Source organism: Giraffa tippelskirchi, chromosome 2, assembly GCF_054371585.1.
Source record: "Giraffa tippelskirchi isolate mGirTip1 chromosome 2, T2T-mGirTip1v1.2.pri, whole genome shotgun sequence".
In the NCBI taxonomy this organism is placed as follows: domain Eukaryota; kingdom Metazoa; phylum Chordata; class Mammalia; order Artiodactyla; family Giraffidae; genus Giraffa; species Giraffa tippelskirchi.
The window spans coordinates 62,049,944-62,065,725 of NC_137276.1; the positions used below are offsets into that span (position 1 = coordinate 62,049,944).

At 38.4% G+C, this 15,782-nt stretch overlaps 1 protein-coding gene and 1 long non-coding RNA gene across 10 annotated transcripts in view; both read right to left on the minus strand.

Moving 5' to 3' along the window:
- The window catches only part of LOC145536179 (uncharacterized), a 55,983-nt gene extending 48,283 nt beyond the window's left edge, over positions 1–7,700 (minus strand). The window contains exon 1 of the long non-coding RNA XR_014075686.1: positions 6,408–7,700. This is a non-coding gene — a long non-coding RNA (uncharacterized LOC145536179). The remainder of the gene's footprint in view (positions 1–6,407) is intronic.
- Positions 1–15,782, minus strand: part of KAT6B (lysine acetyltransferase 6B) — a 185,332-nt gene that overhangs the window by 152,558 nt on the left and 16,992 nt on the right. The window lies entirely within an intron of this gene.

Consider the following 15,782-nt stretch of genomic DNA (forward strand, 5'->3'; position numbering starts at 1 on the left):
GGCAGGTTTAACACAGCAAGGATCTCTGACAAATGCACTTCATGTCATTAAAAACAACAGCTAATTGGGTAAAATACATCCTTTTCTGAACCCTCAGTTTCACAAAATAATCATAAGGAATTAGTGAAATACAGGCTGACATAATAGGGCTAAGACTCTCTAGAGATGCACAGAATTTAGACAGCAAATGATTTCAAGTGATATGTATTCCATAAGTCTTTGAAAATGGGAATACTGTACCGTAGAGGCCACTTGCCTTTTGCCTCCTCTGTCCTCCCCTACATTCCAAAGCAAAATTGGAAGACAGTTCCACAGGCTAAATGAGGTTAAGTGAAATAAATGTTACAAAGTTAACTGAATTACAATTGTCAAAGGTAAAAATGAAGCTGAGTATTAAGAGCGATCTAGCTTTCTGACAGATAAAAAGTTATGATGTGATTTTTTTTAAGGTATCATAAATTAGTGGGGAAAGTAAGAATATCATTATATGATCCTGGAACAATGTCAGCTATTAAAAACAACACAACAACAAGAGACCCTTACATCACTTACCAAAATTAAAACTGCAGATGATTTTAAGGATTTAAGTATAAAGACAAACAAAAAATTAGAAGGAAAAAACAGTAAATGTCTCTCTGAACTCAGGATGGAGAATTTTCTAAACAAAACAAAAAACAGGGTTTCCCTAGTGACTCAGTGGTAAAGAATCACCCGCCAGTGCAGAGGACATGTGTTTGATATCTGATCCTGGAAGATCCCACATGCTGAAGAGCAACTAAGTGCGTGCACTACAACTACTGAGCCTGCGCTCTCGAGCCTGGGAGCTGCCACTACTGAAGACCGCCCACCCTAGAGCCTATGCTCTGCAACAGGAGAACCCCTGCAGTGAGAAGCTCGCGCACCACAACCAGACAGTGGCCCCACTCACTGCAGCTAGAGAAAAGCCCACAGAGCAACCAAGACCCAGTACAGTCATAAATAAATAAATATTCACTTATTTAAAAAAACAACAAAAATCACAAAAATTGGTAACACTATACTTCAAGGCACAACTAAACAATATTTGCACACTAAATTCAAATACTTAAGCAAAAATGATGACCTAACTACATTGAGATGAGAAGGGCAATGGGAAAGGGAAGGGTGTATGAGAAATTTATCCTTATTTCCCCTGGCAAGAAGTCAATAGAGAATGTCTAAAACTGAAATTCAAGAAACAGCATTATAAGAATGCCGTTTAAAAACAAAGAACTCTAACTTCCAGAAGAAATGACTAAATATGGTTGAAGGGTTGAAGATGGTTGCCTCCAGGGCACAGGAATGAAGAATGGATAACCACAACACTACAGCTGTTGAGCAATGACCACTAAACAAAAACATGCAAGTCATTCGTAATCACAGAAATACAAAGTAAAGTCAGAGGGATCCACTCTTCCGTCTACCACATTGGCAAGATAAAAACTAAGGATGAGGCCGCGACTTCCCTGGTGGTCCAGTGGCTGGGATTCTGCACTCTCAATGCAGGGGGCCGAGGTTTGATCCCTGGTCGGGTAACTAAATCCCACATGCCACAAGTAAGACTCGGTGCAGCCAAAATAAATAAATAAATAAATAAGGGTGAAGAAGCAGGTATGAGCAAGCTCTGGGAGTTGGTGATGGACAGGGAAGCCTGGCGTGCTGCAGTCCATGGGGCTGCAAAGACTCAGACACAACTGAGCCACTGAACTGAACTGAAGCAAGTGGATGCCCAAGGACTCTCATACTCTGTCCAAGAGTATAAACTGGTACTACCTTTTGAAGCATTCTTTACCATATATTTCACAAGTCATAGAAGATGAATTAATGTTCCTGCCCCAGTATACTCCTCTAATAATCTATCCTATGAGACATAATTACCCATGCATACACAAATTTTTAGTAGCAAGATTACTTGTAATAGCAAAAAAGTTAGGAACATCTTAAATGTTAAGCAACAAAGACATACGAAATACTACCAGTCTTTTAAGGTCACACTTCAAAGAATTAATATGGGGAAAGGTTTACAACATATTTTAAATGTACAAAGCCAGATATAAAATTATACAGCTAACATCTTTTTATTTAAATAGAACAAATACACACGTAGGAGGGAAAAGACTGGAAGGCGATACAAACTTTTAATGCTAGTTATCTTTGGAGTGAAATTTACATAGTATACCATCCCTGAACTTTTCTGTATTCTTCAAAACCTGTACAATAAACATGTGTTACTCTAGAAAACATACTCTTTTTCTTATTATTTAAGTAACAAGAAATGAGGGAAAAAAACAACAAAGAAACGCGAATTGTAGCCATTGGTGGCCTGTGTGACTACAGCAAAGCTCCAGTAGGAAAGGAGGCGTTCCTTATGAGGTGATGAGGGTATCACTTTTCCTTCAAAGGCCAGGGGCAACTGTGCCTCCCCCAGGGCTGGACTCTGCTCACCTGCCCTTTCTAGTGCAGCAAAACTACCCTATGCTTTTATCATCTCCATTTGTCAGCTGAGAAAACCAAGACAAAGACTACTTGTCCGTGGAAAAGTCGGGATTTGAACCAAAGCATTCTGCCCCCAGAGCTGCTTCTTCCTAAGACTCCTTTCTCGCACAGTCTCTAAGATCTCGTTTAGCAACAGTGGGGACCCTGTCCAATTAACATATTTAGATTGTTTCCTCAACCACAAAGTAGCCCCTGTTTGCTCATCTATAAAAGAAGAAAGTTAGCCTCAGGCAGTGATTCCTAAACTTTTCCCTCACACTGGCATCCCTCCAGAGATTGTTAAAAAGTTCTCATGCCTGCCTCCCACCCAGACACTGTGTGTTAATAGGTGAATGTGGTCTGGGCATGGAATTTTTAAAAGCACTTCCAATGATTCCAACAGGCAGCAAAGTCGGGAAACCACTGGTCTAAAGTCAAGTGACCTGCTGAAGGAGGGGAGAGATGAGAGGCTTCAGAAAAATACTCATAAAACATGTAAGTCTAACATTCTGTATACAATTTCAGAAGTTCACAACCCCCTAAAAGGAAAACTGGGACCTCAACTTAAAACCCCAGAACTTGGTGACCTCGAAAAAAATGCTACTCTAAAATGGTATTCTCTAGTTGAAGAACTACACAATGGTTTCACTCATTAGGGCTTCCCTGGTGGCTCAGACAGTAAAGAATCTGCTTGCAATGCAGAAGACTCATGTTTGATTTCTGGATCAGGAAGATTCCCTGGAGAAGTGAATGCGTTAGCCACTCCAGTATTCTCGCCTGGAGAATCCCATGGACAAAGGAGCCTGGTGGGCTCCAGTCCATGGAGTCACAAAGAGTGAGACATGACTAAGCGACTAACACTTTACAAATTCATAACAAAGACAAGAATGAAAATGATGATTTGAGGTTTTCTCTTCTGAAGCACAAACCCAAAGTGGATTAGTCAGTGGCTTCTCTTGGGATGAGTATTTGGGAGAAATGAGGAAAGGACTTAGCAGTATAACCTGACATTCAGTTCAGTTCAGTTGCTCAGTCATGTCTAACTCTTTGCGACCCCATGAATCACAGCACGCCAGGGTCCCCTGTCCATCACCAACTCCCGGAGTTTACTCAAACTCATGTCCATTGAGTCGCTGATGCCATCCAGCCATCTCATCCTCTGTCATCCCCTTCTCCTCCTGCCCCTAATCCTTCCCAGCATCAGGGTCTTTTCCAATAAGTCAACTCTTAGCATGAGGTGGCCAAAGTATTGGAGTTTCATCTTCAACATCACTCCTTCCAATGAACACCCAGGACTGATCTCCTTTAGGATGGACTGACTGGATCTCCATGCAGTCCAAGGACTCTCAAGAGTCTTCTCCAACACCACAGTTCAAAAGCATCAATTCTTCGGCACTCAACTTTCTTTATAGCCCAACTCTCACATCCATACATGACCACTGGAAAAACCATAGCCTTTACTAGACGGACCTTTGTTGGCAAAGTAATGTCTCTGCTTTTTAATATGCTATCTAGGTTGGTCATAACTTTTCTTCCAAGGAGTAAGCATCTTTTAATTTCATGGCTGCAATCACCATCAGCAGTGATTTTGGAGCCCCCCCAAAATAAAGCCTGACACTGTTTCCACTATTTCCCCATCTATTTGCCATGAAGTGATGGGACCAGATGCCATGATCTTAGTTTTCTGAATGTTGAATTTTAAGCCAACTTTTTCACTCTCCTCTCTCATTTTCATCAAGAAGCTTTTTAGTTCCTCTTCACTTTCTGCCAAAAGGGTGGTGTCATCTGCATATCTGAGGTTATTGATATTTCTCCTGGCAATCTTGATTCCAGCTTGTGCTTCTTCCAGCCCAGCGTTTCTCATGATGTACTCTGCATGTAAGTTAAATAAGCAGGGTGACAATATACAGCCTTGACGTACTCCTTTTCCTATTTGGAACCAGTCTGTTGTTCCATGTCCAGTTCTAACTGCTGCTTCCTGACCTGCATACAGGTTTCTCAAGCCTTGAAAACCCGATGAACAGTATGAAAAGGCAAAATGATAGGATACTGAAAGAGGAACTCCCCAGGTCAGTAGGTACCCAATATGCTACTGGAGATCAGTGGAGAAAAAACTCCAGAAAGAATGAAGCAATGGAGCCAAAGCAAAATCAATACCCAGTTGTGGATGTGACTGGTGATAGAAGCAAGGTCCGATGCTATAAAGAGGAATATTGCATAGGAAACTGGAATGTTAGGTCCATGAATCAAGGCAAATTGGAAGTGGTCAAACAGTAGATGGCAAGAGACATTCTAGGAATCAGCGAACTAAGATGGACTGGAATGGGTGAATTTAACTCAGATGACCATTATGTCTACTACTGTGGGCAGGAATCCCTTAGAAGAAATGGAGTAGCCATCATGATCAACAAAAGAGTCTGAAATGCAGTACTTGGATGAAATCTCAAAAACAAGAGAATGATCTCTTCGTTTCCAAGGCAAACCATTCAATATCACGGTAATCCGAGCCTATGTTCCAACCAATAACGCTGAAGAAGCTGAAGTTGAACGGTTCTATGAAGACCTACAAGACTTTTTAGAACTAACACCCAAAAAAGATGTCCTTATCGTTATAGGGGACTGGAATGCAAAAGTAGGAAGTCAAGAAACACCTGGAGTAACAGGGAAATTTGGCCTTGGAGTACAGAATGAAGCAGGGCAAAGGCTAATAGAGTTTTGCCAAGAGAACGCACTGGTCATAGCAAACACCCTCTTCCAACAACACAAGAGTAGACTCTACACATGGACATCACCAGATGGCCAACACCAAAATCAGACTGATTATACTCTTTGCAGCCAAAGATGGAGAAGCTCTATACAGTCAGCAAAAAAAAGACCGGGAGTTGACTGTGGCTCAGATCATGAACTCCTTATTGCCAAAATTCAGACTTAAAACCTGACATTAGCACTATTCAAACTGTGTTTAACCAAATGTAAAGATTTCTAGACAAGTGAACGGCTACTGTGAGGAGTGAGGAGAAAGAGGAGGGCCCATTATCAAACCATTTTGGGAAACTGTAGGCTAAGCAAGTCAAATTCCAGAATCTCTCAGGAACTTTAAAACTCAGAATGTTATTAGCATCCTTATCATCTTAAAGAGTACCATTTCCTTCTACCTCAGAAGGATGTTTGGGAAAAGCTACATTAGATGGGATCACACTACAAATTTTAAGTCTTTTCAGTGACTCCTATTATAAACACTTAAAAGGCATTTAGAGGTCCAGGTTTATAAGAACTTAATGTGTACTCTTTTCAATACCCTTTCTTTAAAAGAAGTTTTCTTCTTGAGGAAAATATGAGGGAGTATAGCATAAGGCTTAAGCGTACAGACTGTGGAGCCAAGATGCCTGGACCTGAACCCTGGCTCTACTTCCCCACACAACAGCCATGTGATTTTGGACAAGTCCTTTAACCTCATGTGCTTCAGTCCCCTCCCTCGTAAGAAAGCAAAGAAGTACTACATCACAGCCAAGTAGGTAAAGCACTTTAAGTAGTGTCTGACTCACAGTAAGCAGTATATAAACGTTGGCTGTTATTACTCATTCCTGAAGAAAATTAATTTTCAATCACTGTGAAAATGAAGATCACCGCACTGGTCTTTTGAAAAGGTACCGCACAGCTGTATGTTCGGAGAAGGCAATGGCAGCCCACTCCAGTACTCTTGCCTGGAAAATCCCATGGACAGAGGAGCCTGGTAGGCTGCAGTCCATGGGGTCGCTAAGGGTCGGACACGACTGAGCGACTTCACTTTCACTTTTCACTTTCATGCATTGGAGAAGGAAATGGCAACCCACTCCAGTGTTCTTGCCTGGAGAATCCCAGGGACAGGGGAGCCTGGTGGGCTGCCGTCTATGGGGTCGCACAGAGTCGGACACGACTGAAGCGACTTAGCAGTTAGCAGCAACTGGTAATTCTAACTACAATTTGAATACAGCTTATACTATGTAAGTTTTATAGCACTTAGTACAGAGCTTTATATAAGAATTCAATAGGTATGTGCTGGTTCCGTCCAAATAAGTAAGAAGACTAGAAGGTGTGAAGTGGCTGTACTCCACGCTGTATGCCAGGCTGAAACACTAGCTCTGACACTTCCTGTGTCCTCCTGGGCAAGGTAACATCTCTGGACTGTTTCTTCATCTGTAAAATTCCATCAGTAACAGTACTTATCTCTCAGGGTTCACGTAAAGTTATTTTGTATATATTAAATACTTAGAAATTTACCTGGTACATAGTAAGTACTAACCAGGCACTGAGTATCAATATTTCATACTAATATCTTCTTGCATGTTTCCTGCACAGCCTTCAAATCTGAGCTGTTTATTATGCTATTTTACAAGGCACAAGTACCAAGTTTTAACCACATTCTTTTGCTTTTGTTGTGTATCACAGACAGAACTTGGAACTGAAATAGTCACAGGCACAAACAATGTATTTTAGAAGAGTCAAGGCACTTAACTGCACGATACATGGTGATGTTCTACTATGTCAGATTGTAAAACAACCTAGAAAGTGGTGGTCTTGATGATAACTATTTATTTCATTTTGCTTTGAAATTTTTAGAAGCTGGAAAAATACATGTGATTTACCCCTGATCGATGTTCTGCAAACTGCCTATAGCTTGCGTTCCTACCCTAACAAGATTTATTGCTAACCAACATGCTATGTTAAATTGAAATCAAGACATTACACAATTTTCCAATAAAGAGATGATTTTGTATAAGTTGGTATAAATGCTCTGTGAGGATGTACTTGTTGGCATCTTGTTGTATTTCAGTAGCTGGTGGAAAATAAGTTGGAAGGGAGGTTTACAGAGGGTCAGAGCTCGTCAGATGAGAAGATTATCTTTTTTTATCAGCTCTAGAAAGCACATTTACAGGTGGATAACAAACAGTTATTCTTTAACAACTGAAAAGGTCAGTATTACCAGAGCATGCCAACTAATTGCAGCTATTACAGAAGATTCTACTAAAACACTGTGGAATGAAAGGAAATGAAGGTTCAATGCCTTTGTGAATTTTGATGTGATTTTTTTCCTCCTCAGTTTTTACTAAGAACTGAAAGAACATAACAGACATTCACCTGCATATTTTTCTTTTTTTCTTGCAACTTTATTGAGGTATAATTGACACAAAACATTGTGACCAACATATTATTCTTTTTTAAATAAGTCAATTTCTTTATTGGCCTATTTAGAGTTCTCTAACTGAGGATTAGGATTTAAATAATAGACATAAAACTCTTCAGACGTTACTTAGTCTTCAAAACATCACCAAAGAGTCTCCCATATTAAGCTGTCATATATTTTCCTGCACTCTGTGAGTATTTAAATGAAAGAGCCTTATCTACAACTTTAAATGTACTCTGTTAGAAAACATTTTGGATATCCAGACTCCTCTCAAGCTATTACTGCCAAACCTGTCCTTTAGTTCTTCGACTTGGAAGTAAAGAAACACTAAGCGGAAGTGGGGTGCAGGCCCTGTTCCCGCCCTCATGGAAATGATTCAGAATGCACCAACAGACCTAGAACGCAAGCCGTCTGACTCCCAGCCTTCACTCCTTTCTAAGCAGACTTAAACCATGTTGTTACACTACAGCACCAAAATCTTCAAAGATTTGCAACCTCTAATGTAAGAGTTGAATTAAGTGAGGATATTGAAACCACTGTGTGGCAGGCAGAATAATGCCACCCCCGCTCCCAAGATCCATTCCTAATGCCAAGAACTTGTCAATCTGTCACCTTACATGGCAAAATGACCTTTATGACTGTGATTAAGTTAAAGACTTTGAGATGGGGAGATTATCCTGGATTATCTAAGTGGCCCCAATCTAACCACATGAATCCTTGAAAAGCTGCCCAGGCTGCTGGTCGAGGAAAGATGTGACTATGGTAAAATGGTCAGAGTGATGAGATGTTGCTGACTCTGAAGGTGAAGGGAGAGGCCATTAGTCAGGAAATGCAAGCAGCCTGTAGAAGTGGGAAATGGTGAAGGAACGGATTCTCCCCCAGAGCCCCAAGAAAGGAACACAGAACTACTGACACGTTGCCCTCAATCCTATGGGACCCATGTTGGGCTTCCAATCAAAAGAACTGTAAGACAATAAATTTGCAGTGTTTCAACCTACTAAATTTGTGGTAATCTGTCACAGCAAGTAATGGAAAACTAATATACACTGGATGAAAGGTTATTCACATGGTCTCAGAGAATTATGAGATACTGTACAAATTACTTATTCACTACAAAAGGAAAAAGATGCCTTGATAAATAGAGGTCTGGCGGACACCACCTTAAGCAACTAATCAAATAAGCACTGCCAGTAATAAGACCACCTTAAAGGATGTGACCAGAAAAAGAAAATATACAACATGACCCACGTAGTAGTCTTACCAAAAATATTGACTCTGAACTTAATTATAAGGACATAATCAGACTAATTAACAGTAATTGTGGGACATCCTACAAAAATAACTGGGCGAAATTGTTGAAAAATGTCACTGACAGGAGAAGTAAAAAAAGATGGAAAACGGGTCCCTATTAAAGGAGACACGATAACCAAGTGTGATGCAAGATGCTTAACTGGATTCCAACTCAAAAGCAAAAGCTATAAACGACATGTTGGGGCCATCTAAAGCAATACAGACTGTCTATTATATGTAATACTCTTGTTTCACTGTTGAATTTCTACACGAGATAATATCATTGTGGTTACACTGGAGAATGTTCCTTGATATATAATTGTTATTATAATTTAACATCAAGTTTTCTATTATTTTCAAATAGTTCAGCCATAAGTATGAATACACACACACACACACACACACACACACACACACACACACAAATAGGGGAAAGAGAGAAAGAACAAATGTGGGAAAATGTTAACAAGTGGTGAGTTTAGATGAAAGAAATACAGCACTTTTTCAACTTATCTGCAGTACTGCAATTTCGTAAATTACAAAGTTAAGGGGAAAACGTCTTCCTGGCTCCCACTGAGTGTGAGTGCAGGTATGCTCAAGTGCGTCCTTACTCTTTGTGACCCTATGGACTGTAGCCTGCCAGACTCCTCTGCCCATGGAATTCTCCAGGCAAGAACACTGGAGTGGGCTGCCATTTCCTCCTCCAGGGGATCTTCCTGACCCAGGGACTGAACGGGGTCTCTTGCTTCTCCCACCTTGGCAGGCAGGTTCTTTATCATTGCGCCACCTGAGAAGCAGCGGGCTCCTTATACTGCCTACCTTTCCCATCCTCCTCATGCCTGGCCAGCACGGTAGCTGGAATAGCTCATATTCTTCAAACTGCCAACTCTTCCACTAGCAGATCTTGCATTTTGCTGCTTCACTCACATCCCAAAGCTCAACAGCTGCAGTTGGATTTCGATATAAGGTAGAAGCTCCTACATGGTTATTAAAATACCAGTTTGGGAAACAAGTTGATCAAATATCAAACTGGAATCATCACTGCATGTCCTTACAACTGGATTTTAGTTTGCGAACTCTTTGCTTCTCTTACTACCATTTCTCTTACCCATTATAACCCTTACTCTCCGTTTCTTGAAATTCATCATTCTCATTTATGATCCGAGACGGTCACGAGCATGGCAGTCAACCATGGACAAAAATCAGGACTGGTGACATGAGAAAGTACTATAGACACATTCAAGTGTCGCCTCTGGCTCGCAGGCCACATCACCGTGAGTATCACAGACAGCCCAGACCAAGGCTCACCTCCTTCCTGCAGGCCTCATTGCTTTCCATATGCCAGCTTACCGACATCAAAGAAGATGGAAGACATTATCTAAATTTACCAGGCTAGTCCCATTCCATCCCTTGAACTATGGAACAGTCACTGATATCTCAATTACCAATTCTGCAATACCTTTTTCTGCATGCTAAGATTTTGTAATGCTAAAAAAGAAGAGCGGGGGTGGGTGTACTGGACTAACAGATGGAGGATTAAGAACAAAAGACCTCCCTGACAGGAGGAACAAGAGCTAAAATGTTTGTACACCTACTATAATAGCACAGAGGAACAAAAATTGAACTTGTAAATAAAATTAAGTTGCTCTTCTGAAACGCCTTTCTAACTACAGACAGGAAAAGGCCCAGCATGGTTTCTACGTATGCTTATGCTGTTTTTAATAGAAAGGACACAACCAGGCCAAAATAAACATGTGTTAACCAGTTAAGTTTGTTAATGAAACAAAATTGCAGCTGGTTTTATCAAAGATCAAAACTGAAGCAAATTACAGAAAGGATGTATGAACAAAGCTGGTTTCTAAAAAATAATGGCTAAAGAATTCTAAACCCACTTGTCAAATTAACACAAATCCTTCCTGGATTTTGCTTAGACCACTGATTAGTATTTATTTTGTATCTTTGAAGAAACCAGCCTCACAGTTTAATATCATTTACTCTAAAATTTTTCCTGTATAGTCCATCTTGCAGAGTTTTCAATATATTTCACCAAACAAAGAAAAAAAAGTTACACTCTAATTAATACTCTGCTAATTAAAAGGTTCGCTTATAAAAGGAAAAACATCAGTATACTGTCTGCAACTCCTAGAGACTTCTCTGGGAAAGCAGTCTAGTCCGAAGTATAAGCCTGATAACGGTGACTAGCATTTCACAATGCTCACTGCCAGGCCTCCTCGTTTTACTTGTACAAACTCCCCATCACTACCTGAAGACAGTGAGATAAAAGAACTCACACACAAACAAAAACACACTTTCCTCATGGCCCTGCCAACTCAAAATGTCACAAATTACATGGATGACTCATTTGCGAACTTTAATTCAGTGAGCTAATTGATGTTTATGTACTTAGAAACATTAATAGATTGGAGAAATCAAAGTATGTAAGTATGCTGATTCACATTTGAAATGCTGGTGTAACCAGAGAAGAAACATTAAACTGTAGTTTAATGTATAGGCCAGAAAAATTAAATAAACAATACCCGAAGTCATGAATTTTCCAATCAAAATTTGCTATTGCAGTGATAAAACAATCACATGTATTCTTTTTATATTACCATGCACAAAGATAAAATACATAAAAAGAATGTAAACTTTTGTTCTGAGATACATTAAAATGTACTATTTATTAAATAAAGTTTGAAAGGAAAGGATGAATAAAAATCTCTGCCATCCAAGATACAGTCAGAATAAATCAGCAAACAGCACTTAACTGTTAAACAACGTCAAAGCTATAAAAATCTAGATTTTTCTTGGCACTGAAAGAAATATAGCTTTTATAATCCAAATAGGTATAAGGAATACAATAGTAAATTCCTGAAAGCTACTCAAAACATCCAAAATTAGTCAAGAAACTACAAAACTACACCCTTAGCATCCTCAATGCTTGAAAGAAAATACCGTTAGGAAATCAGAAAACATTCTTCTATGTATCATGTCAAGGTCAGGAAAAGGCAGCTACAATATCAAACATATCTAAGATTTTGGTGTATTTAGGGCTTTTTCCAACTTTCAGTTGAATGCACACAGCTAAGCACTCTGAGAAATGTGACATCTGCAATACAAAGGACACCAATTCAAAGGAGGACTGAGAAGGACAACAGAGAGGACATTTGGACTCTATAATTAGCAGATAAAAGATACACACATTTCTGTCAAAAAGATCCAGAGTTGTCTGCAACCATGGACAATTCTACAGCTGAGAAACTTCTGGAAGCCTGCCACATCAAAGAACAATATGGACTAGTGAATGGTCCTTCACAAAGTACAGGCGATTGAAAAAAATCCCAGAGAGGGATGAGGAGGGCAGGGAGAAAACTGAAGAAAAGAAAAAATTAAGTTATTTAAATTATGGCATTTACACAACACAGGAAATTGATGGAGGATGTACATTAACCTTCTATTTATGAAAACTAAAAAAAGAAAGGAAAACAGATCTAATATGGAGTCAGATTTGTTCTTCCCTATTACACTTCCTCTAAAAAAAAATTCTTCTATTTAAGGAACTATTTCATAGTAATAACCAATAACCATAAATAAAATATCTCCCTAAAAGAAGTGAGGGACAAATAGAATAAACAACTGAACAGGCCAAGAGCACAAAAAGTGATTTTTTTAATATAGTTTTATCTCTCAGCCCCATTTCTGGTCATCTGTGCTCCTTTTGAAATTCATTTTTATTTTTTTCTTTTTGACAGTATCACTGGTGTGGTAATTATGTTTGAAGCTTTTTCATAGGATTATAATACAGTTATTTCATTTCTTGAAGAAAAAAACATCAAAAGCCCTAACTGATATCAGAAGTATCTCCCTTTCCAACTACAGATGCCAAAAATGAGAGCTCCCATTATAATAATATATACTGCACTAGAAACATACCAAGATTTGACACTTACTAAATTTTAGGAAGATATTACCAATAAAGTGAAATACTGAGGAATCTGTTTAAAACTGAACCAAACTGGTTTTATAAAAATGCTAAAGCCCAAATGTTCAAATAGAATCTTAATGCTACAAAATGCATACTGATAACTAAAGTCTCTCTTAGAATATTTGACTTTTCCAAAGTCCTCACAATCTGACCTAATTGAGCTTTACCATTTTTAATGAGAAACTCTAACACTATCCTTTAGGAGTTCCCTCACCAAGTCAAAGATAAACTTTTATCTTCAGTGGTTTAATTCATTTCCATATCACCTCACCAAAGAGAGCTTTCTTAAATAAATACAAAGAAGATATTACCATACTGGCTCTTTATGCTAAAGAGCCAGTATGGTAATATCCAATTTGAATTCTAGACTATCAGAAGATGTGCAATTACATTTTAGAAAAGAAGGAGCCCTTCTATTTTAACTTGCATTGTATTCCTCCTAGCAGTCATGCATAGGAATGATGATGATGTTAAATCTAATTAGACACAGATTTACTATTTTCCCTACTGCTTTCCCAAATTGCTAATATTATAAATAGTACCTGCTTTAAAAACTGTAATAAGCTTATTGCAGCTACCAAATTTAAAATGCCAAAAATCTATTAGTTGGGGGGAAAACTGCTTCAAAGCATTTGAGGAATTGAAACAGATACTTTTATTGTGAATGAAAAGCCACACCTGTTGACCAGTATACAGCCCACTGGTAAAGAGGTCTAGAGTCAGACTGTCTCAGAATCTTGGCTTTACCGTTTACCAGCTCTGTAAGTGACCCTGGATAAACTGCTTAGGTTTTGAGCCTCAGTTTTTCATCTATAAAAGGATAATAATCTATGGCCCTCACAGTTATTGTGATAATGAGACAATAAATGTAAAGCATTTGGAATAGTGCAAGCATTTAATGCTTAAGAAATGTTATCACTTTCACTATTTTTATTTTCTTTTTTACAATTAAATGAAACTGCTCAACAGAAGTAACTAGAGTAACAGCTTCTTAAAAGATATTGGTCGGCTAATTGTAATTGAATGACTTCATCTCTGTGTAATGGCCATTTATATCATAAATGAACTCCCACAATGTGAATTCTTCAGACTTCGAGCACAAGAACAATGATAATCTGCCTTTCAAATATATTAGAGCAAGTCCTATATACATGACGCTATAGTAGAACTAGTCTACATACAGATCCAAGTTCAACAGCTGAAGCAAAAACAATGAAAAGCTAACAATCAGTACATATATATACACACATACATATATATATAGGTTTTTGTATAACAAACTCAAAAATATTTTCTACAGTATAAAAATATTCACATTGGCTCTTTGACACTTTAGATCTCTTTGAGAATCTGTTAAAAATTACAGACCCTGACCCTAGGAAAACATGTGGATACAAACGACTGTTCTATTTCAGGGGATTTGTTAGCCTCCCTACCCCAAACTCACTCATAGACCCAGGATAACAATTTCTATTACACTGACTTGGAAACTTTACAGGGTTTTAAACTATTTACCCCTTGTAATCTCAAAGGGCAATATATTCTAATGTAGTTCTTATTACATTTTTCAAGGAACAATGCCATTGTAGCATACAATGGAAACAATACAGTACATTCTGGCCAAAGTGACTTGATCTGATTTTCATTTATGTTTATTTGTCCTTAGATTATGATTACTCAACACAATTCCCAAATTTCATCAAATAAAAATTATAGGACACATTTTCTCAGCATTCCTTGTTATAGGATGATGCCAACTGGACAATTTAAAGAATAGCGTCACAGAAAGAGCAGGGACAATTTGCATGCTAAGCAATAAATCACTCTGTTCTCAATTCTAGACACCTCCAGACAAGAGTCTTCCCTTAGACTAAAAATATTTTTGTATAGGTGCTGTATGAAAAAAATGACAAGAATGGCAAAAATAACGATGAGCAAGGTTAAAGAGAAGGATAGGAAAGGGGCTGTGGAAAATCTGTAATGATTCCTCTACCACAAGTTAAGATATTCCCCTGGATCACAAAATTATTAAAACATGCTATTAAATTGCCTAAAGCTGCCTGAATTAGTCCATGTACCTGATAATTATAAAGCTTTAATATATTAATGCCTTAGAGTTATGCATATATTTTTAAAACAAAGACATCCAAAACCATCAAGAAATGGCTCTATATTCCCTTAAGGAATTTCCTTATGGCATAAGCTTTTATAAAAATATTTAATGAGAAACAGAAGTGCTCAATGTGGCTGTGTCAGAAACAGAAATTAGGATTTAAGTCACCTGCTGTATTTTCTTGAAACAAATGTTATTAAAAAGAAAATTTCATAGATTTACTTACTTCTTTCTTTATGCCCACATTCTCTCACAAAGAACTGGGGGTTGGTCACACAAACACAAATACCACCCAAGGATAAAATAAATGTTGAGGAAAATTAATAAAATAGAAATACAGTTAAAAAATAAATGTTAGGGTTTAGATTAGTCCACGGAAAAGAAAATTACCTGGTCCCACTTAGTTTGCAAGAGCTGAGCCTCTATCAGCTTAACGCAATGAGGGAAGCAGGGGCTATCTCAAGGGCAACAATATTCAAAGAGGAAAAAAAGTCCTCAGGAGCACAGCTTTTCCTGACACTGCTTCTATCACTTCTGAAAATGCAGTTCGCTCATACAACAACCACCCTGTCTATCAACAATGGCTAACAGTTTACAAGATGTAAAGTTATCAATAACTGGTATCAATATATCCACTCCCTCAAGGGACAGACAGATAAACTGGAGGGATGAAACCATTATAAACAATTTGTTGCTGCTCTATGTTGGGTTTAGTTTGGGTGGTAACTTCAACAGCT